Genomic DNA, 24,880 nt, shown 5'->3' with positions numbered 1-24,880 from the left:
TGTTCCGGGTCCCGTAACGTTGTCCAGCCGCGGCCAGTGTGAGCATGTGCAGTGCGCTCCCTCCGTCTCTTTCCACCGGAGTGAGATAGAGAAAGTGCACTGCGCGCGCTCAGATTGGCCGCGGCTGGCCGAACTTACATAAGACGGAGAAGACTGAGGACGGCGGTGTGGGAGCGATCCGTGCGGATGGGGCAAGAGGAAGCCCCAGTTATGTATAACACTTTCAATATATTTCGTCTCTGGTACACTTTAAAGAGGAATTGTAGTGAAATAACATAATGAATAACATTGCTTATTGTTTACAATATGAACTTATAAATTATTTAGGCAGTGTTTGCTCATTGTAAAATTTTTCCTCTGCCCGATTTACATTCTGAAACTTATCACTGGTGGTGACATCTTTAGTTCTGCCAGGTGATCTGTGCGGAATGTTCGTTACTGAGAGTTCTATGCACATAGGGAGAAACTGCTTGCTTGGCAGTTGGAAAAAGCCATTATCTTCCGCAATGCAATGGGGTTCACAGACAGCAAACTGTAAGGAACCTTACAGCTTGGTCATGACATCACACTGTGGGCGGCGTTTCACCACAATATCAACCATACAGACCCCTCTGATGATCTATTTGAAAAAAGGTAAATATTTCTCATGGGAAAGAAGGTATCAGCTACTGATTGGAATTAAGGTATATCCTTGGTTAAACTTCCTCTTTAAAGTAAACCTGAGACAGGTAAAAAGTAGTCTTTTTCTTACTTGGGGTATCTTTCAGCTCTGTCTGGGATCTCCAGCTTTCCTCCATTGTGCTGCTCTCAGCCTTTATCTACTATGCCACACATATGTGTGTGATAATGCAGTGCAGGAGAGACATACTCTGATTGTGACACTCCCAGAGACCAGAGATCTATATATACGGTAAGGGCAGCTACAAGCAAGACTTCTGTTTTATAATTTTACATAGACAGCTACTTGGAGATAAAGCATATTTACTGCCAGGAACTGCACTACGTTATTGCACTACAAAGCATTATGTCTTTTTTGAGGCAGTCCTGTAAGAAGCTGCATTAATTATACATTTATTCATATTAGCCTGCAATTGGGGAAGTCAGATTAGGGCCCCGGGATACATTTGCTGTAACAATATCTGAGAGCAATCATGCTTCTATATTAGCACGTGCCTCTCTGTAAGTGCACTGCAGCTATACAGCCACACAAAGCTCTAAAATAAATCCCAGCAGAGATGCTGAAGCAGCAGTGATTACACATTAGGTAATTGATGTAACCGCCGACAGGGTATATGGATATTAATGGAGTGGATTTATTCTATCAGCACCTCTGCAGAGCCCATATATAGAAATAATTAGCATTCAGGATGCAGGTGTTCCATACATGCCAGAACACTAGCACCCTGTGTGTTCGTTCCCTTTTATTCCATGTGCCGCAGTAACTATTGTGTGCTAGAGAGAACGTCTTGTACATTTCCAGCTGGTTTTTGTACCAATCAAAGAAATATATTTAAAGTGTAACTTCTGGCACTAAAATGGGAACTTACTTAAAGATGAACTTTAAAGAGAAACCGTAACCAAGAATTGAACTTCATCCCAATCAGTAGCTGATATCCCCTTTCCCATTAGAAATCTTTTCCTTTTCTCAAACGGATCATCGGGGGGGGGGGGGAGGGGGGGGGTCTGTTTGGCATATTGTGGTGAAACTCCTCCCACAGTGTGATGTCATGACCATGGTGCTGACAGTTTCCTGTCTGTGAACCTCATTGCATTGTGGGAAATAGCTGTTTACAGCTGTTATCAACTGTCAAAAAAAGCAAGCAGCATTTCCTTCCACTGACATCACCTGCCAACAGTAAAAATGTCACCATGTGATAAATGTCAGAATAAAAATCAGGGAGAGGAAAGATTTTACAATGGGCAAACACTGACTAAATCGTTTATACATAATTATTGTAAAAAATGAAGCACTTTTTTTACTACATTATTTTTTACTGGCATTCCTCTTTAAAGAGGGATTGTGAGCCACAAAATCAAATTCCATTTGCTCACTGCAATGTGTTCAATATGCAGCTTGGAACCTTACCCTGCGTTGCAAGCATTCAAATCTGATCAAAAATGTTTCTGCTGTAATAAATCTTATCTCAATCAGGCTGGCTCTATTTGGTACATTGCAGATAAGAAGGAAACTTGTCCCACATTCCTGTTCCTCACTGACTGGCTGAGAGAAGTTCAGTGCGACACAAGGCAGAAATCTGATCTTGCTCTGCTCACACGTTTACAAAGCAACTAGCTATAACAGAGCAGATTCTAGGATAAAACAGGTAAGGGAGGAAATGACATCAGTATTGGCTTCAGTCATAGGGAACCAAGATGGCAAATACCTGAAACTTAATTCTCTTTTTTACTATATAAAATTCACTAAAATCAAAACCTGAACAGTACAATACATCTGTTATGTAAGATAAGCAAGTAGTTATCTACTTATATACGTGTTTTGTGGTTTTTTTTCCTGGCACAGTATAACTGACCCTGCTGCTTTAAACAAGGTTTGGACTTCATTTTAATAAATAGCTGATACCCCATTTCCCACAAGAAGTTGGTCACCAGCTATGGTGTCCTACCTGTTGCACTGGCTATTTCCAATATTAAATTGGACCTGTGCTTTATAAGGCCTATGAGCACTATCTGTATTTCCCAGTTTATATCTTGACATTTGCTAGTAACAGGAGTCAACCACCACTAGCCAGACTAAGGGCCTGATTCACAAAGCGGTGCAAAGTGTTTGCACGCCAGTGAAAAGCCCTTTATCACGCCTAAACTCAGTTTAGGCATGATAAGAAGAAACTCGCGCGCAAAACTCATTAAGGCCTATGGGACTATGGGACTTTGCGCGCGCGCGTGCGCAAAAACTTTGCGCGTGGGACTTTGCGCGCGGTAATCAGCACAAAGCGGTGCTAACTCAGCGGTGCAAAGGTTATCATGCCTAAAGTCTTTGAGGCGTGATAACTGAGTTATCACCGCTTTGTGAATCAGGCTGTAATACTGGTAACCGACTGCAACTTAAACTGATCTAGTAATTTCATAATACCCATACTCGCCAGTGCATTTCTTGTATACCTACTGTGAAGCATGGAGGTTGCAGCATTATTGTGTGTGTGGGGGGGGGGGGTGTCTCTCTGAAGCAGGGACTGGGGGACTTGTCAGGATGGAAGGAAAAATAGATGGAGCAAAATACCATCACATTTTTGAGGAAAACTTGGTGCCCTCAGACAGAAAGTTTTCAATAGGAGGTAAGTATTCACTTCCAGCATGACAGTAAACCGAAACACGGAGTAAAATTAACCACACCGTGGCTGAAGGACAAAAAGGTGAAGTTCAGACCGCAGTGAGGATTGCTGAAGAGTAAGTGATACAGTGGTTTTATGACTGTAGCATAATGTGTGTACCTGTAAAGACAACTTCTGTAATAAATCTAGGACAACCTGGATTTATTGCAACAATTTCACACTATGGGTGTGTTCACAGGAATGCAATGGGATGGCAGCTATTTCACGACCTTTTAAAAAATGCTCAGTATATTACCGTATATATTGGGCCAAGAGGAGGGAGGGATGAAAACTTTCCACCTAAACAACAGACATTGTTTAAAGTATACCTGAAGTGAACACTAAATGAGTGACATGATTATGTAAAAAGGTGCTTGTGCTCATATTTCATGTTAACCTTCTCGCCCTCCATATTAGAATAGTATTGTATACAACTTTGTCACACTTCAGGTAAACCAAACAGTTAAAGCAGCCACCTGGCATTCAGCCCCTCAAGGGGAGCAATTTTCCCATCATCCCTGCCCACAGTGTACATCCTTGCCAGCCTCCCCTCTCCAGTCTGTACACTCAATGTATGGGCAGAGATGGATGGAGTGTGGTCCTGCATTCAGCTCTAATTCCGGGTTTATCTGCAGTTTGACAGATGGTTTTGCGCATAATACTGATGATGAGAATGAGAGGAAGCACAGGTACCCTTCTATGCTTGGCCACCTTCACTTTCCTACTTCAATTGTCACTTCAGGTAAACATTAATACATTCACCTCAGTTTTGCAGGACCTCTCAACTGTTCTCCAGAACCTTGAAGCGGACCTGAACTCAGAACTTTCTCTCCGTTCTAAAAGATAAGCAAAATCATAATAACTTTTAAAGAAAAAAATGATTTGTTACAGCTGATACAAATCCTGTAATACATCTGCAGTGTGTCTACTTCCTGTTTCCATGGAAGCAGACATATTGACATCCTGTATTTACCATTTAGCTCTCTGCCGTGACAGTCAGCTGATACAGCTAAGAGATCAAATTACAATTTCAGATTAGTCACAGATGAGGGGGAATCAGACAGGCTAAACTCTATAAATACATAGAGGGTGCATTTCTATCTGTTTTCCTTCTGTCCTGTGCAAGAGTTCAGGGCCACTTTAAAAAGAAAAAGAGAAAGCTTTCGGCTAATCAGCCTTCTTCAGACTCAATTCTTGTCTCTCCCACATGTCTGAGATGTGGTCACTTTGCAGTCTTCTCATTACATGGCATGTTACATTCCTTCCAAACTATTATTTGTTATAAATCTGAAAGTATGTACACTAATTAGGCAAACATACCCTCCTATAGCTTTTAGCAAGTGCACTGGCATTTAGTGCTTCAATGTCTACCTATCAGAAGCTGCTAAAGGACGGAAGGACAATGTATCATATCTCTTCAGTGCATACTGTGAAGATGGAGTGGATATTGCATTCTCTCAAGACTGGAGTTTTTTGGGGTATTGAAATTGTTTTGTTTTTTTTAAAGGGGGGGGGGGGTTGAGAAAATTTTATATATTTTAAAAAGCTGTTATATTTGTAGAAATGAGCAAGTGGTTTGACTTTCTTGTTTAGTTTTATTGAATGCATAGGAACTGGAATTAGCGGGGGCAGAGTCAGATCTGTGAGTGGGGCTGATTAAATATCAACTGATGCCTTGGTTACTTACTGTATATACTCGAGTATAAGTCTAGAAATTTAGGTCTGATTCACTTCATACAAGTATAGGGGTCGACTTATACACGAGTCATGGGCAACACTGAGAACACCGAGTTATTTGTGTACGAATAGTGACATTCCCATTTGCAGCAATTTACCCAGTGGTAAGTGACACTATGAGGAAAGAAAATGCCAAGAAAACACAGGTCTGAAAGTCCTGGCCACAACAATTAACAAGGAAAGGGGCAGGGGGAAATACTGGGCTGCATAAAAGGGAGTGAATAATTGTAGTACTTGAGGGCCTGGAGGAGGTATTGGCTGACCTTAAGAGACAGGAGGGGTTAATGACTGCAATACTGTATGCAGTGCAGTCATTAACCCCACGAGCCCCAATTGCAGCCATTAACTTTGCGGGGTAGACTTATACTTGAGTCAATGAAAAATTCCAAATTAAGAGGATTGAATATTGGAGTCGGCTTATACACAAGGTCGACTTGTATTCAAGTATATGCGGTAGTTAATAAAGCTGTTATACATTAGATAAATAAAGCATTCATTTTCTGAATCTTGAATGACTCCATGCAAAAATCCGGTTTAACCTCCACTCATTACGGTACTTGTACAGCAGATAAAAAGTACAGGGAACCTGAATTCCGGATTAGATCTCTTGCCCTTTGCCATAATGGATGGCCTAAGGTCTATAAGGAAATGTGTTGGAATTACACAATGGATGTCGTGCAGAAATGTAAGGCCAGACCTCTCAGCCTTGTTTATTTTAACCTTCTCATACTAGAGTTGTGTGGTGATAAACTTACAAGAATCTACTCACTATTAAAACAGCATTTCAGAACCTGCCTACAACATGACTTCACTGGACTTCCTGTGCAGAAGACCTCCTATAGCAAAACAACAACTGTGCACAAAAGGTCTGTCTGTGCTTCGCCAGGTTAGTCTCAGAGCAAAGTCATGATGCTGCCCACAAAGGAGAGGTAAGATGATGAGCAAAGTAAATATGCTTCTTTCACTCAAAGTATTCAGTAGTAAATTATTCACAGCCACCATCATGCCCAAATATTAGTTTAGACTCCCTGGCAAGAACTTAAACTTCACATTGCATGAACTGTTCAGTGCAGCCCACCCATTTACTCAGTAATACAACATTGTCACATATTGCTGTCAGGTAAAGGGTCCCATACACTGAGCCAATTAGCGGCCGATCGATCGATCGCAAATCGATTGACCGTCTGATCGATTTGCGGCCGATTTCGATCGATTTCTGTTGAGATTACTTGTCATTTTGCATTACACCTAATGGAAATCTGATGGCAAAAAAATGCCATCAGATCGATTTTCAATAGGTTTCATACTGAAATCTATTGGAAATCTGTTCCTAGTAAAAAAAAATCCTAAACACATCAGATAGATCAGAAATCTATCTGATGATCTATCTGCTGCTAATCTAACGAGTGTATGGCCACCTGTTCAGAAAAACATGAAGTTTACTTAGTGAGCAATTTGGTACATTATGCATTGATTGCTTGGTGATGCAGCCGGAAAAGCTAACTGGCTCAGTGACTATACTCTTTAACTTTCCATGATGCACTGAATATGCTCAGCTCTATTAAAAGCAAAGAGAAAAAATGTCTCCCACCCAAACCTCTTAATAAGGACCAGCGCTTTAACAATGGGGATATAGCTCAGTAATGAAGGGAGACATAGTCATTGGAGCCGTTTAAGCACACCACTGTGCCCAGCAGCGGCGTAGCAATAGGGGGTGCAGAGGTTACGACCGCACCGGGGCCCTCCCTCAACCACAGTATTAGCTCTTTATCGGTCCTGTACTATCACTTTTATAGATGCTTTGAATAGTAGTAATTAAAAAACTGTCCCCGGCCCCCTTACTGACACTGTGGTTGTCCTTGGCAGATTTTAGTGCACCTTATCAATAGTTATGTAGAGATTGCTGTGTGTGTGTGGGGGGGGGACGTCAATGTAAAAATTGCACTAGAGCCCAGAGCTCCTTAGCTACACCACTGGTGCCCAGTATGAGTGCCTGATAGTCATATTGCCTTGGAACTGGGTCAATCAGACAAGCACCTCACACATTGGATAATATGTATAGGGGACCCCATTCACAGTGCCCTCCATGTGTAAAAGTTAGAATCAATAAAGGAGCAGGTTTTGGGAAAAATGTTATTATATGTAATTTGCTAGAAGTCTTTGGGGTTTTTCTCCAGGACCTCCATCATCAGCAGCTTTGAATGCAGCCTGGCTCCTGTTTTGCTGATTGCCATCTTGTCAGTTTGCTTAAGTCTTCGGAAGGAGATGTGTTCTCTTACAGCTCTTCCACTCACCTATCAGCTTGCTGGAACCCCCTCCTCTGTTTATAGACTTTGTCAGACCTGTAACTTGAGGGATTGCCTGAAGAGCAACCATAAGGAAATTGATGGTGGGCTATATTGTCCCCCATTTCAGAGCCACACCTCCACTGCTGACAGGGAAAGACCACTACAACGCGATCGATTCTCTGCTCGATTCTCTTATCTTCCACTTGTTTTTCTTATGTTTTTTTCCATTCACTTATATGAGAAATCGAGCGGAAAACAACAGAGTGGAGAATCGGACATGACGGAATTTATCTATCAAAGGCATCTATCGGAACGATTCTTCCGCATACAAAACGTGTGTTCCCAGCATAAGCCACACACAAGCAGTAGCTGTATAAGTTTTATTAATCACTTAATTGTTTAAAGAACATTTATTTATGCACTAAGCATGTAAATCAGGGGCGTAGGAATAGGGATAGCAGGCACAGCAGTTGCTATGGGGCCCCAGGCCACTAGGGGGCCCCATCCTGGTAGCAGGAAACGTACTTTTTTATTATAAAATCTAGTTTATTAACAGAGCAGGAAGAAAGCACCATTCACCCTCCCCAAAGCTCCCTTTCCCAATGATCCTGGTTAAAATCTTGAAGCAGCAGCAGGCAGGTGAGAGGGGACTATTTTCTCACCAGTCTGCTGTGAATAGATGCCTCCCTGGCTGGCCCTACAATGAATCTGTAGTTCCGGCCAGGGAGGAGGAGCTGCTGCTGGTGGTGTGCACAGAGGATTCCCTGATGCTGCTGCTGTGCAGACTGCAGAGTGAGGAGACAGTAGAGATGGGAAGTTCGGATCTTTTCAATGATCCGGATGATTCGAATCGGATCATTGAAAAGATCCGGATCTTTGATCCGAATATCGGATCATTTGACTACGGAAGCATTTCGGGGTGAAATGACTAGCAGGACAGGAGAAGGGGAGGGGGGTGGACACGCAGAGAAGGGGAGAAGATGGACAGAGGGCAGGGAGTGGACAGAGAAGGGAGGAGGGACGAGCAGAGAGCAGAAATGTTTGCACACAATACCCACATGCTGCAATCATATGCTGTACATGTATTTCACCTATATGCTCATCTGTGTACTTCTTTGCATGCAAACGTCGCACAGTGAAAGAAAGCATTCCCAGAAGTAAAGTGCAGCTGTTTAGGAGGATCATATTGCGCTGCAATCACAGTGCCTGCAAAGTTACTGAGCTGTGCTGAGCCAAAAGCTTCCAATGTGTTCACTGTGCACAACTACGGAACAGACAGCCTGTAATGGGCAGCACATTATAGCCAGTATGTGTGCTCTACACATATCTGGCAGTGGCACCCATGTCCCCTTTCTCATCTACCTGTCTCCCTGCAAGGCTGCCTCCCAGTCCCATCCAACAGAGCGATCCATCTCAGCTCTGCTTCCAGGACCCCGCTGCCCGCTGAAAGGGGGCGTGTCGCTCCTGGCCCCACCCCTTTTGCGATCCGAATCACTCATTTTGATGATTCGGATGATTCGACTCACAAAATAGATTTGGATCAAAGATCCGAATCGTTCATGATCCGGACAACACTAGGAGACAGCCTGTGTGTGACATACAGCTCCTAGGAGTGAGTGCAACCTTGGTGTTCCATGTGAGTGGAGAGAGCAGCGCTGCTGATGCTGCTTCTCTGGCTACTAATTACACTGTCTGCAAGTAGAGAGTAAGTGTAGAAGGGGAGGGGGTTGCAATGCTAACTTCTATTAGAAATGATTAGAAAGGGGACACAACTTGTAACCTGCTCAGAGGTGTATTTGCTCACAGATCTGACACATGGCTGTAGCCCACCAGAAAAGAGTTCCCCATACACAATGCTGCATGTGGTGAGGAACAGCTCTTTCAGCTGAGGGGAAAATGTATATTCACTTTCCATCAGACTGCACTTCTCACATTTTCTTTCATTTGACCATTACTAGCTGCCCAGTGCAAATTAGCATGTCCCCAAAAAATCCAGCATGTATATAAAAGCTCTGTTTGTACTGTTTCCACTGTGTACATTTGTGACAGGTTTCCACAATTGCATGTAGACAATCTTCTGCAGCACATTATAGAGTACATAGTCATGTCACTGACTGTCCCTCAGAGGGGCTCACTATCTAATCCTACCATAGTCATAGTGTAATGTCCTACCATATTATTATTATGTATTTATATAGCACTGACATCTTCTGCAGCACTGCACAGAGTACATAGGTATTTCACTGATTGTCCTCAGAGGAGTTCACAATCTAATCCCTACCCTAGTCATAGTCTAATGTCCCTACCATATTATTATTATTATTATTATGTATTTATATAGCTCTGACAACTTCTGCAGCACTTTACAGAGTACACAGTCATGTCACTGCCTGTCCACACTCTAATCCTACCATAGTCACAGCGTAATGCCTTACCACATTTTTATTATGTGTTTACATAGCACTGACATTTTCTGCAGCACTTTAAAGATTACATAGTCCTGTCACTGGCTGCCCTCAGAGAAGCTCAAAATCTAATCCTACCATAGTCATATGCCCATCGCATACTAGGGCCAATTTTAGGGGAAAGCCCATCAAGTTTTCTGCATGTTTGGGATGTGGGAGGAACTGGAGTGCCTGGCGGAAACCCATGCAGACATGGGGATAACAAACAAACTCCATGAAGATAGTGCCCTGGCTGGGATTTGAACCGGGACCCAGTGCTGCAATACAAGAGTGCTATCCACTATGGCACCATGCCGCCCACACATTCTAGCCACATTATGCTAGAAAAAGACAAACAACATTATAGTCATCATTAGTAGAAGGCTGTTAGTAGGCTGTTAGCACCATCAAAGAGAGACCACTGGCAAGGTGTTTGTTTGGCCGGGGGGAGGGGGGTGGCCTGGTCAAAAAAAATTGCTATGGGGCCCAGTGAGTTGTAGCTACGCCCCTGATGCAAATGCTATAGATTATGCGCATAATTAGGCATTACATTAATTTAACACAAAACTTTGTTCAAGGCTGAGTTCAACTTAATTTACATTTTGAAATAAAGCAAAGGCAGCAAATTCCTTAAAAAAAGAGGTAAAACATGAGGTAATGGCATCAGAGCAGATGTTGAATCGACCATGGTGCAGTAAACAGTTAAACTCCTGTAAACACTGGGCATCTGTTCAATTATCGAATGAAGAGGGCACAGGAAGCACTGCGGACACATTATCAGCATCAGAAGCTCACCAGATCACTTTTTATTGTGTGATTTATAAAAATTCTAACATAATGGCTGCAGTTACAGTTTCTACTTGGAACAGGACTAATTCTCCCACTGCTCCAATCCCGCATCACCATCAGGACACAGGCAGACCTGGCGTCTATCAGGCTCATGTCTCTACTGTTGCCTCACAAGTCTGCTCTCTCTCTACATCATTCAGATCAAATACTAAAGGATGCAAATGATGAAACCGATATTTGTGTGATACGGTCTACTAGGTTTGCTGGGCAGAGCCAAATAAACCTAAATACAGTATAAACCACCACTACAGTCACTAAAATAAATATTTATTGATAATTATCTGTTGGACACACTGAGAGAGGAAGCAGAATCTGAAAGCAACAGCAGAAGGCAGGAACACCAGATCTCTTTCTTGTAGAACTGGCAATTACAGCCGTGTCTTCCTACAGTTCAGACAGGAGAATCTGGGTAATCTCCTCCTTTTTCCATAAAGCGGACCTGAACTCAGAACTCCTTTCTGCTTTAAAAAATAAGCAACAGCATAATAAACTTTAACCTTCCTGGCGGTTTATTTTTTCTGCCAAATAGGCAGAAATGCATTTTTTAAAAAAAAAAATTTTTTTTGCTTCATGTAAAGCTACCAGAGTGGTAGCTACATGAAACACCACTAGAGGGCGCATGTGTCCCTCTAGTGCGATCATTGCCGGCATCAATAGCAAACAGGGGAACGCGTACATAACGCGTTCCCCTGTTTGGCTTCTCCTGTCGCCATGGCGACGATCGGAATGACGTCATGGACGTCAGCCGACGTCAGACACCTCTGATTCAGCCCATAGCGCTGCCCGGAACTCATTGGTCCGGGCAGCGCAGGGCTCTGGCTGGGGGGCCCTGTTCCGCCGCTGCGTGCGGACGATCGCCGCAGAGCGGCGGCGATCAAGCTGTGCGCGCGGCTAGCAAAGTGCTAGCTGCGTGCACAGCACTTTAAATGGGCAAAATCGCCCCACCAGGGGCTGAGATATCTTCCTGCGCGGCATAGCCCGAGCTCAGCTCGGGCTTACCGCCAGGAAGGTTAAACAAAAAAAACATTTCTTTGTTACAGCTGATACAAATCCTGCAATACGTCCGCAGTGTGTCTACTTCCTGATTCATGGAAGCGGATACATTGTTAGCATCCTGTGCTTTCCAATAAGCTTATCTGCCATCTCTGCCATGGCAGTCATGTGACACAGGGCAGAGATCAAATTACATCTTGTGATTAGACACAAATGAGGGAGAATTAGACAGGCTAAACCAGTGCTTTTTGGAGTGAGGGCGCCTTGATGGCTCTGAATTTTTTTTCAAGGCACCCCTGGGCAAAAACAAGTACTGAAATGCTATCAATACCCTTATTAACCTATTTTGGTTCCTGGACGTAGAAACTACGTCCAGGAACAATGCGCGCTCCCGCGGCCGATCGCGCGCGTGCACGCGCACTCCCGGCTGCGGATTCGGTAGCCAGGGAATCAATGTATCGGGCTATGGTACCCGATCACTGATTCCTCTCCCCCGCTGAAAAAGCGACAGCTTCTCTTGGAAGCTGCGCCCTTTCTGGCCGTTCCCTCCCCGATGCGTCACTCTAAGCGTGTGTTACGCTTAGAGTGACGTCATGTAAACAAACTCATGGCCGCCATCTTGTGGCCAAAAAGTAATACTACAACTGAAAGTAAAAATAAATTAAAATGAACACACATTTACATTATAAATCTATTGTTTACCTCCCACCCTCCCAAAACTACCCAAATAAAATGTTTACTATAAAAAAAAAACCATTACAATAAAAAAACAAACAAACATGTAAATATTTACCTAAGGGTCTAAACTTTTTAAATATCAATGTAAAGATGAAATATTTTTATATTTTTTTTATTTTAAACTTGTTCATAGTGATAGATGCAAAATGGAAAAAATGCACCTTTATTTCCAAATAAAATATTGTCGCCATACATTGTGATAGGGACATAATTTTAACGGTGTAATAACCGGGACATATGGGCAAATACAATACGTCAGTTTTAATTATGGAGGCATGTATTATTTTAAAACTATAATGGCTGAAAACTGAGAAATAATGAATTTTTCCATTTTTTTCTTATTCTTCCTGTTAAAATGCGTTTACAGTAAAGTGGCTCTTAGCAAAATGTACCCCCCAAAGAAAGCCTAATTGGTGGCGGAAAAAACAAGATCTAGATCAGTTCATTGTGATAAGTAGTGATAAAGTTATAGGCTAATGAATGGGAGGTGAACATTTCTCACGTGAAAACCACGGAACCTGAATGGGTTAAAGAGCCCCCCCCCCCCTCCAAATATCTAGTGTTGCTTATTAGGCATTATCCCCTACCCCTCCAAGTAGTCAGTGACACCCCCCCCCCCCCTTCATTAGCTAGCATTCCTCACCCCCCCTTACCTGATGGCAATGCACAAAGGATGGGGATGATGAAATGCCAGTCGTTGCCGGTCGCTTGAGCAACCAGGACTGTGGAGTCGGTACAAAAATCATCAGAATCCAACGCCGACTTCTTCGTTTATGACTCCAGGTACCCAAAATTGCTCCAACTCCTTGACTCAGACTCCACAAAACCGGGGAGCAACAGGCCAAAAAGAGCACAAATCTCCCCCAAGGTGCAGGCAAAATACTGCGCTGTCCAGACACACTGATGGACTCAAAGATGTGGGTGGGTGCAGCTCCAAATACTGGGTGGCTCCAGTGAATCTGTTTAGAAAAGGCAACAGGAGCGCACCGCTGGTGCAATAAATTGTGCAATAAATTTTTTACTTTAAAATAAACACGCTTAAAAATACACTCACAGTGTATGGTAGAACAAATGCGCCTGTCAGGCCTGCCGGCAATCCTCTCCTGTCAGCCGCGCTTGGCCAGAGCTGCGGGGACCGATGTAGATGGCGTGGAGCTGGATGCTGTGGGCGGAGTCGGGTCGCAGGGATGCCGTCTGACGTCACGACGCGTTTCGGCGTTAACCACGCCTTCGTCAGGTCTGGAACCTGACAAAGGCGTGGTTAACGCCAGGCGCATTTGTTCTACCATACACTGTGAGTGTATTTTTAAGCGTGTTTATTTTAAAGTAAAAAATGTATTGCACCAGCGGTGCGCTCCTGTTTTCTTTCCTTTTCTAAAATACTCACCGAGCCTCCATCGATCCCTGGAGTGTCAGCTGACCCGCCTCCGGTCATGTGACACTCCAACTTACGTGCACGGATGCCGGAGGCCGATAGGAGACCGCAAGGTGATGCAGGACAACCTTGGAGAATCAGTGGAGGCTTGGTGAGTATTTAGTGGCCAGAAAAAGGTCCCAAAGACCAGGCAAAGGCCCCAAAACACTCTGAAGTGCATAAGTCTCTTCTATGCACTTCATATACAGCTTTACTCCCAACTGTCCCTCTTTCGGTGGGACAGTCCCTCTTTGGGAGCCCTGTCCCTCCGTCCCTCTTTCCTCCTCATTTGTCCCTCTTTCTATATAAATATATATATTTCTCTACTAAAAAATGTGTTTGATTGACTCTAAACTTTATTCCCATCCTTTAAATTGATATATTACAAATTTTAAAATGTTAATATGAAGGAAAATGAACCAAGATAGAAAGTACCAATGTGGTTTGAATTATAAAACAACATATTTTTCTTATAAAGTCTTTATGGTATGCGTGACCAGGGGTGTGACAGGGCATGATCAGGGGTGTGGCATGGGTGTGGCTTAAGTGTCCCTTTTTCTCATTTCAAAAAGTTGGGAGGTATGTATACAGTATATAGGCATATACAGCAGAGTACCCATTATCCAGAATTCAGGCAACCGGAAGTCTCAACTAACCAGCATGTCTGAGGGATAACGGGGACTCTGCTGTACATGCCTATATATCTGAAGTGCATAGAAGAGACTTATGCACTTCAGAGTCACCCTCTAATCCCTTATCCTCCCTAAAATAATACTGTTATTGAATATGAGTAGCATTTGAAAGATAATCATTAGGAAATCTTACATGTGTATCTGTCATTTAATTTGACTATATGCACTGAAGTGCACTTTTACCATGCAGTTCAGCCTCCAGTCTGCTCCTCAATGAGCACCTTCTGAAAGCAGCCGCCACTTCAGTCAGACGTAACTCCATCCTCCAATGGAGGGACACCTCCACACTGCTGATCGCTTGCAAATACTTGGCAGTTACATCGGAGTAGCTTATGGGTGGTGAAAGAGGCCTGTTAGGTTAAGCTAAAGTAAATCACAAATATATATTGTGCTGCCCATTCTCCTTACAGTCATGAGAAAAGAATGTAGACTGCTGTGTAAGGAGGATCTTGTGTAGAAAAGACCTTGAACATTCTGTAAAAGGAGGGCATATCTCCCCCAGGTGTTAGGCCTTGAACAAGAGCATTTCACTGTTGTGAGAACAAGAACCATTATAAATCTTAAAATCAGCATTACAAAACAACCGTACATAAGATGCAGAATTCTAATGGGAAATAGGTAGTTATAGTAGCTCATTATGCCAGGGCTCCAGTTGGGTTTGCATGCGTTTGCATGCATTTGTATAAACAAATTACATTACAGTTCAAACATGGGGTTATACACTGTTAACAGATCACTATAGAGAAAAAAGTAAGCAGTTAAAATCTGACAGAACCAACAGATTTTAGGCTAATCCCATCTCCTTTTGGGGGATTCTCTTTGTTTTTAAAAGCATTTCCTGAGTGACAGTTGGTAAGTCTAACTGCCAAAATATACTAGCCAGTCTCTCTAATGGCAGTTAAGACTTAGCAACTGCCGTTCATGAAATGCTTTTGGAAACAAAGGAAACAATTAGAATCCCCCATGAGGAGATGAATTAATTAGCGCAAAACCTGTCGGTTCTATTTGAGTTTAACTGCTTACTTTATTTGCTGTAGTGGTCCTTTATGCTGGGCATACATGGCGTCGAGGGGAGGATTATCAATCGAGCCTGATGGCTCGATTGATAATATCCGACATGTACGATCACCGCAGGGATCAATTACGCACTCGATCCCCAATAGCGGACAATAGCGGCGAATTGAGCGGGTGATAAGAAGCACCGGCGGGGAAGAGCGGGAATCGATCCCGCGGCTAATCGGCCGCCGGAACGACCCGTGTATGCCCAGCATCAGGTCCTTTAATCAATTGTTAAAGAGAAAGTTCTGACAATAAGCACTGTACATACAAGCTGTCTGGCTACAGCTGAGAAGTGTGTTATTCTAAGGAGAGGAGGACTTCCATGGAGAGGAGGACATCCATGGTGGGAAGGACAAGAGTGCACAATGCTTTCATGTATTGTTAGTTGTTTTGTGAACCACTGAACAACATTATTGTGCAGCAGTAGACACAATACATTCTTGGCCAGGACGTCCGATATACAGCAGATTCGATCACTGTGATCGAATGTGATATCGTTACGCAAACGCTGACCGAACGATCGATTTACGTCTGAAATCGATCGTTCCCGTCGATCTGTCCACCCGGAAGATTTGCTCGATCGTCGACGGGTTGGCAGTGCGTCGATAGCGGCATTCGAATGTCTGACGACCGATGCTAGCGGCAATACATTACCTGTTACGCCGGCGCGTGTCCCTGCTGTCCCTTCTCCGCACTGGGCTCCGGCTGGCTTCACTTACTTCCTGTCCCAACAGGAAGTTTAAACAGTAGAACGCCCTCTACTGTTTAAACTTCCCCCGACAGGAAGTAAAGTGAAGCCAGAGCCCAGAACGGAGAAGAGACAGCGGAGACCGGGGGACTCACGCCGGCTGGATCATAGTTACATAGGTTTTTTGGTTGAAAAAAGACATACGTCCATCGAGTTCAACCAGTATAAAGTACTAACCAGGTAATGTATGCAGGGTGGGGGGGAGGCGGTAGGGGCAGCTCCACAGATTGTGAATCGGTTTCATAGTGAAATCGATTCAAAATCTGTTTGCAGTGTAGGCAGCCAATAGATCCCTCTTTGATCAGATTCGATCACAGAGGGATCTATCTGCTGGTCGATCTGGTGGCAATTCGACCAGTGTATGGCAGCCTTATGTCTGATTCCATGAAAGCAGGAAGTAGACACACTGCAGGATTTGTGTCAGCTGTAACAAAGAAATGGTTTCCTTTAAAGATTATTCTGCTCTTTTAGACAGAAAGCAAGTCCTGGGTTATGTTTCGCTTTAAGTAAGGAATGCTGTAAAATAGCAAATGATGTTTGCACTGAAAAAAATTAGCACTTGCTAATCAGGGCTTAAGTCAATAATGCAATTATTGCATTATTAATCAAAGTGTTTTTATTAAATATTTAAAGGACATTTAAGTAGACATACAGTAACATTCAGATTTACCTCACAGGATCCAATAGGCACAGATCTCCTGGCACCTTAGACTTCACCCTCCATGAACCTACAAACCCCCACAAAAGTGCTGGGTGGCCCAGCTGTCACTTCTCCCTTACTTCCCTTGCCTGTCATAGGTAGCTACAGGTACCCCTTAGTATTGGGTAGCCAGAAGTGCACTCAATATTAAGTAGTTAGAAGTGCCCTCAAGTATTAGGTAGCTAGAGGGACCTCTATATTAAGTAGCTAAAGGTGCCATTGACTGAAGGGAGGTCTGGACTGGAATGCCAAAAGCAGGGCGAGTATCCTCTCATTTACACACTCATCAAAACTCTGCATAGGAAAAAAGGGAGACACTGGAGGAGGGGAGTGAGCCACCTTTCCATCACCAAACGCCTGTAGGCACGTGCCTATAGTGCCACTGGTAATATTCTAAAATGAATTTTTGAAATAAACTAAGAAAAAAGAATAACTGCACTTTGTATGTGTAGTAATCAAAAATGCTACTATTGACCCCCAAGAACCCCTTTATCTGTTCGCTCTTTGTCCACATCCTCGGGGTCGAGGGACGGGTGAACTGAACAGCCAGGTCACATTCGGTGCACATTGAGAGCTACTGCTCCGTCCTGGCTATTGGGTTTTCTTTGCTGCAGAAATTCACTGAAATGACCAGTGTGGCCATCTGCGTTTTACTCTTCAGTGTAACCCAGCAGCTGGAGGGAGCAGTATGTGACCAAACAAAGTGCTGGCTTTTCAGATAACAAAACCCAGTTATCTGTGAATGGGGATGGTATAGAAGCTAGAACCAGAGGCCAAGTTATTCAGGTGAGGGGGTTATTTTTGGACGCATTGTAACTGCAGTGATCCTTTAATATCAACCCAAATTCCTAAATTCAGCCCACTTCTCTGCACTTTTCCTTTATTAACCTCCTGAGCGATAATCCCGAGCTGAGCTCGGGGTACGTCGCGCAGGAGGAGTTCTCAGGCCCTGGTGGGCCGATTTGCATATTTTTTTTTTGTTACACGCAGCTAGCACTTTGCTAGCTGCGTGTAACTTCCGATCGCCGCCGATCGCCGCCGATCCACCGCTACCCGCCGTGCCCCGCAGCCCCCCCCCCTCCCCGACCCCCTGCGCAGCCTGGCCAATCAGTGCCAGGCAGTGCTGAGGGGTGGATCGGAACTCCCTCTGACGTCACGACGTCCATGACGTCGGTGACGTCATCCCGCCCCGTCGCCATGGCGACCGGGGAAGCCCAGCAGGAAATCCCGTTCTGAACGGGATTTCCTGCTTACTCTGATCGCCAAAGGCGATCGGAGTGGGTGGGGGGATGCTGCTGCGCTGCGGCTATCATGTAGCGAGCCCAGGGCTCGCTACATGATTTAAAAAATAAAAATTTAAAAAAAATAGTGCTGCACCCCCTCCTGGGCAATATAATTGTATCGCCCAGAGGGTTAAATCACCCCCTGCCTAACACATATGTCACTGGAAACAGTGGATACCACTCTCACCTTGCAGCTCTGGGTTCCCGGTTTGAATCCCAGCCAGGGATGTTCTCCCCGTGCCAATGCAAGTTTCCTCCAGGCACTCCGGTTTCCCCCCACACCCCAAAACCATACAGATAAGTGAATTGGCTTCCCCCATAACATTGTCCATAGACTATATTGAACATTTGATTATGGTAGGGATTAGATTGTGAGCTCCTCTAAGGGACAGTTAGTGACATGGCTATATATTCTCTGTAAAACACTGTGGGAGATGTCAGCGCTACATAAATACTAAATAATAATAATAATACATAGCAGAGGCTCTTAATAATAACAAGTTTTTGCTGGCAGCATTCTGTAGCTGGCTACAAAGAACACTAGAGTCACTGCTATAGCTGGCCACAATACAAATCTATTTCGCTACAGACTGTTCTTGTGGAGAGATTTGTGGCAAGCTGTTAGTAAGAACTAAAGATAACTGCACATTTCAGCTGAGATTATTCCACAACACTTTCCATCCAAAACTGGATTGCATCTTGACAATATCAAACAACTTAAGAATCATTGATTAAATGTAATTGGTTTGATGAAATGTAACAGTTTTATCTAATGGGAGAACTGAAAAACATACGGTATATCCAAGGCTAAGATCCCGCTATGTCCATTGAATAACACCAACAATGTAATGTGGGGGTTAGGTCCCAATTTCAACTGTCTGCGTTTGTGTTGCGTTTCTGCAGCCTTTCCACTGTATTTTGAAAAACGCATTCCCATTCACTTTAATGAAAACTGTGGCAAATCACCACGCTCTATTTTACCGTAATTGCGATCACTGCGATTTTGCCATTATTCTCATTCCAGTGAATGACAATCGTCTCAATGCTGGTAGCTATGTGAGGTAAATATTTTTTTGCAGGTAAAATACCTCATGAGGTATTTTCCTTTTTTTATAGCAATTCTGAAAGATTTTTCTCCATTTCCGAATATGAGGTAAATGCATAAAGTGAGGTAAAACATGAGGTATTACAGCTGTAAGCATTAGGGATGTAGGTGAACCGGCCGCCGGCGAACCCATATGGGCCGCTACTACTTCCGGGTCGCTATGACCCGGAGTAGTACGGCTGCGCTGGGCCGGCGGTGTGCGTCTTTGATCTCGCGCCTGTTGCCGTCACGCACATGCGCAGAAAGTGCCTGGCAACAGGCGAGCGATCAAGGACGCGCACCGCTGGTCCAGCGCAGCCGTACTACTCTGGGTCATAGCGACCCGGAAGTAGTACAGGGTGAGGTGTTCGCCGGCGAACGGTTCCCGAACCGTTCGCCGACATCTCTAGTAAGCATGCAGTAAATAAATAATAATCTTCAATTGTCTTCCATAATTTAGGATAGTCTATGGAAGATTTTTTTTTTTGAGGGGGGAAGGTGTATTTGATTATGTAGCAACCTATGAAAAGTATGTTTATAGGCATCCCTTATATAAAAAAAATACAGTAAATATTTTTTTATTTCTGCTATTCTTTTCTATTATACTGCCTGAATAGGAGCGACACTAAAACAGCAATAGGAACGCCACTAAAAACTGCAAAATGCATACAAATTGACTTTACCTCCAGGTACAGGCAGGTCTTAGGGCCGGTTCACATTGAGCTTATGAACCCAGCGCATCCGCTCCTGCGCTGCGTTCCACAAACAGTACAGAAACGCAATGCAAATGCAGACAGTGGAATTTGGGCCTAACGCAGTCCTCACTGCACACTACAACACTCAATATTTTTATAGCATTAACAATGGCTTTGTAATGTGCGGTTTTTTTTTCATGCATTATCCAAAAACGCACTGTAGAAAGTGTGTTCAGATAACGTGGTCTGTTACTATGCAGTGATGTGAACATGCCCATACGATTGTATGCACTGTGCAGTCACATGCAGCACCACAGCACAAAGCAACATGCTTAGGGATGTAATCACAAAATGTCTATGTGCACAGGCAGCACACACAAAATGCACTAGCGATTTACACAAATTGCATTCTGCCGGTTAACGTAAATACATGGAGGTCTGCTTCACATGGAGGGCTGGTTCACATGGACGTCTGCCGAGCTTTTGCTTGGTGCTGCGTTTAAAAGCCAGTGTTTACACGCTAGCTTTTGAAGGCTTTTGGGAAGCCTTTAAGGCTAGTGGTTAGGGTCCCTACACTAGTTTGCCGTTGTTTAAAGTCTCAGAAACCAACATGTTGCTTTTTAGACAAGACGCGATGACGGGATCTACTGCCAGGCTTTCATGAAAGCCTGCAAAAGCCGGTTCAGAACGCTCCCAGTCATTTGAATGGGACGGCGGTCGATCCCGAAAAATGTTGCGGCCAAAACGTTGCATAAAACACAGACAAACCGTTTGTCTGAACCCACCCTAACTTGCGTTGTGCAAAGTATACATTGCTTGTGTAATGTATGTTACTGGCTAGCACTGCAACTGTTGCCAGCACAGAATGCTGTGGCATCACATTACTTACACACATATTTTCACCACACAATACAGGGAGGTATGTCTAGAGGTGATATCACCTGAATACAGGCTGAGGAAGTGCTGCAGGGCACCCTCTACCCTCAAACACACACACAAAGGCATTATCTCTCTATCAGAGTACCAGTATCTAAAACAGACTGAACAAGGAACCACACAGCAGAAAAATACTCTGAACTTCCTACTGCAGTCTTTATGTAGCAGCACTAAGAATAAAATACAAAGAAGTTCAGTTGAAAAGACTAGCGTCTCACTTTCTGACACCTCTGCTTTATGCTAATAGTCACTATTTATGTAATGCAGCCTCCTAATAGTAGCTCAAGTGATTTACTGTAAGGCACTCTGTGGTTCCTCACGCTATCAAGTATTGCACAGTCATAAGATTGGAAAAAGCCAGAACAGACAAAAATGACTTAGGCTACATTTCCACTGTAGTGTAAAATTTGCGCATCCAAAAAATCGTATGTGATTTTTCTGATTGGCAAAAATTTGCATGTACGTTTTTATGCGAAAATACGCAATAGTCAAACTTAACATAATCTGCCTAGTAACAGCTTAGTCATGACTGCTGACAACTTCCTGTAACAATGCATTTACTGTGAATTTTCACTTGAACAACGCGTAAATTCGCATTACTATGCAATTCCATTGCAAAGCATTGTATGTGAAACGCGGGCGATACTCGTAAAATGTCCGAAATAATGAAGCAGGACCTCAGATTTTTTCACACGTACTAACATGTACGAAAATTCGCATTGAATGGAAACGGCCACATTAACTACCATTTGTTGCCAAATCAATGAGAATTTTCGAAAAATCTTAATAAAACGCACAAGTGGAAACCTAGCCTAATGCTAGGTACACATTATGAGATTTTATGGTCGATTTACTGTCAGATCGATTATTTCCAACATGTTCGATTTGCTTTCCGATCGATCTCCGAGCATTTTCCGATCGATTTCCGTTAAAGGGACACTTAAGTCAAACAAAAAAAATGAGTTTTACTCACCTAGGGCTTCCAATAGCCCCCTGCAGCTGTCCGGTGCCCTCGCCGTCTCCCTCCGATCCTCCTGGCCCCGCCGGCAGCCACTTCCTGTTTTGGTGACAGGAGCTGACAGGCTGGGGACGCGAGTGATTCTTCGCGTTCCTGGCCACAATAGCGCCATCTATGCTGCTATAGCATATATCATATACCATGTAGCAGCATAGAGGGTGCTAATGTGTCTGGGAACGCGAAGAATCACTCGCGTCCCCAGCCTGTCAGCTCCTGTCACCGGAACAGGAAGTGGCTGCCGGCGGGGCCAGGAGGATCGGAGGGAGACGGCGAGGGCACCGGACAGCTGCAGGGGGCTATTGGAAGCCCTAGGTGAGTAAAACTCATTTTTTTTTTTTTGACTTAAGTGTCCCTTTAAGTTTAATAGGAAATCGATCGGAAAATTCTCAGAAATTGTTTGGAAAGCAAATCGAACATGTTGGAAATAATCGATCTGACATTAAATCGACCATAAAATCTCATAGTGTGTACCCAGCATTAGACGTGATTGCTTATTACAAACTAAGGAAAAAGAGGATGAGGAGTGGCCAAACGCAGGTCTAGGTTTGATTTTTATATTCTTTTGTATATACATGACTATTATAAATACGGACACTTAAAGGAAACCTGTGGGAACAAAATTGCCCCAAATGGATCCTCCAGAGCAGGGGTCAGGAACTGAGAGAGCCATAAACGCCACATATTTTAAAATGTAATTCCATGAGAGCCGTACAATATGTTTCAAACTGGGACAGTAGGGCTCAGGTCCCTGTTGCCATGGTGATGTGTATACAGTTGGTCCGCCGGGCAGCGGAAGTGTCAGACACGTCTTCAACTTCTCTTGGGCTTCAGCAACATCATCAAGTGACAGGCAGCCTATTGGGCCAATCAAAGTGCGGGGATCTTGTTCTACAAAGTCACTGGACCTGACAGGGCCCAGAGTGGGGCAATTGGAGCAGCTGTTAGTTTTGGGGTAGCGCAAGTAAGTTATCAGTGCATGCTACAGCAGTAGCGTGCCTACTTTGAAAATTTTACTTGCACTGCCACACTAAACTGCGCTGCTTGAGCAGTGTAGCTTAGTGAATCAACCCCTACTGATTTGTCTGTGAGCCAGATGCAGCCAGCAAAAGAGCCACATCTGGCTCCCGAGCCATAGGTTCCCTACCCCTGCTCCAGAGGCTTCCTCCTTTAATGCCCTCAGCCTGCACTCAGGCAAGATGATATGCCAAGAGGATCACTTGCCAAAGCACCAAGGGTGACTGAGGGCCGATGTGCACAATATACATTCTCAGCAGAGGTGGCCCCAATTAGCCGTCTGTGACAAGAACCATCATTTCAACCTCATGGACTTTAGCACATAAGGCCTGACTTTGTTTTAGTTATAATATATAAGTCCTTTTGATGAGGAATATGAACTTGTTTCTTTGAGAACACATTTCTTGTAGTTTAGATAACTTTCAATAAAACTGTTGAAATTTAAAATGCACCAATTAACATTTTACAGCATCACAATTTAAAATGCATCAATTTTTACAGTACAGTTTTATTTATAGTCTAACATAATGTATCACTATATAAACTTCAAGTGGACTTTTGACTGCTTTGTTTCCTGAGCATTTATAAGGCCACAGGAATGTTTGTATTAAAAAAGCATACTTACCTGTACACACTGCATAGTGTTGCATTGAATCCTTCAATTTCCCTTTGCAGCTTCTAGAACAATATATAGTAACTTGCTGGAAACCATTGCAACCCCATAGTATATTGGTGATACCAATGGCATGGTGTGATATCTTGCATCTCTTTGTACCTGTTACCGCAGTGATACATAGTGCCATATTCGGAAAATGCATAGAAAGCATGGTAGTTTTAATGGTATTTATTTATCTAGCATAATGCATGTTGCACAAATAGCACAACTTGTGTTAACTGGGTAATATGCCCATTGATTAACACGCGGTATAGGAGCAACTGGTGCATTACCTAGATAATGAAACTTGCGCTATTGTGCACAACACATGCTACATTGGTTGTGTAAATCCCTGAAAAATTATAATTGCACCAATATTTCCTGAATATGCCCCACTGATGCTAGTGATGCAAAGGATGTATAAAAGGCAGATGGACTAACCACTCCTATCCAAGTAGCACTGCCACTGACAGTAATAAAAGTCAGCTCTTGGACTGGCACTAATGGAAACCTCTAGAGGCATAGCAGAAAAACACCACAGTACTCTAAGGCATGTGTGTATATTAAAGCTTGTTAGAATACTTGAAATTATGAATATTTTTTTTCTTCTGGAAAGTGGAGATCATTTTGACTGAAAACAGTCCTTGGCTCATGGGGGGAAATTAAAAAAAGAAACTTCTTCAGATAGACTTAGAATTAAAGTATAGATTTCCTATACCATTATTCTAAACGTCGTGGTTATTTTTAGAACATGAAAGTAAACATTTTAAATATAGCACATATTGGCCATGATTCAAGTGTTATGTAATCCAGGCCACTCAGAAATCTCTACGCTGTAAGTTATGTTATCCATCAAGGTCAGTCTATCATATGGAACAAAAGAAGCATGCAGAAACACAGGCAGAGGTCTGCAGCCTTACCGACAGCTGTCACAATAGGCCAAAGCTATCTGCCAGATCATAGACAATCCATAAACCGAGTGACATATCTGTTATATATTGAATATCCATGTGGTCTGTGCACTTCTCATAAATGTATGGTGTTTTCACCTAACCATATGTAAGAGACCAGAGAAGCATGCAGGTCTGAGATATCAGTGGGCGAAAACAAAAACTTAGACTAAGTCAAGAGCCAACTTTGATAGTTATTGAAAAAATGCTTCAAATTTCTGATGTTTTTAACTTAAAGTTTTGCACATTGAATC

At 43.4% G+C, this 24,880-nt stretch overlaps 1 protein-coding gene across 2 annotated transcripts in view; it reads right to left on the bottom strand.

Moving 5' to 3' along the window:
* The window catches only part of WIPF3 (WAS/WASL interacting protein family member 3), a 116,671-nt gene that overhangs the window by 88,178 nt on the left and 3,613 nt on the right, over positions 1–24,880 (bottom strand). Inside the window, exon 2 of one of the 2 annotated variants that reach the window (XM_068236080.1) lies at positions 4,092–4,165. The exons of the other annotated variant lie outside the window; for it this stretch is intronic. The gene's annotated coding sequence lies outside the window, so the exon portion shown is untranslated. The remainder of the gene's footprint in view (positions 1–4,091; positions 4,166–24,880) is intronic. 2 annotated transcript variants of the gene reach the window in all.

Source organism: Hyperolius riggenbachi, chromosome 5 (genome assembly GCF_040937935.1).
Source record: "Hyperolius riggenbachi isolate aHypRig1 chromosome 5, aHypRig1.pri, whole genome shotgun sequence".
Taxonomy (NCBI): Eukaryota; Metazoa; Chordata; class Amphibia; order Anura; family Hyperoliidae; genus Hyperolius; species Hyperolius riggenbachi.
Note: the sequence above shows the minus strand (reverse complement) of the source record. Positions and strands in the feature narration are given on the sequence as shown.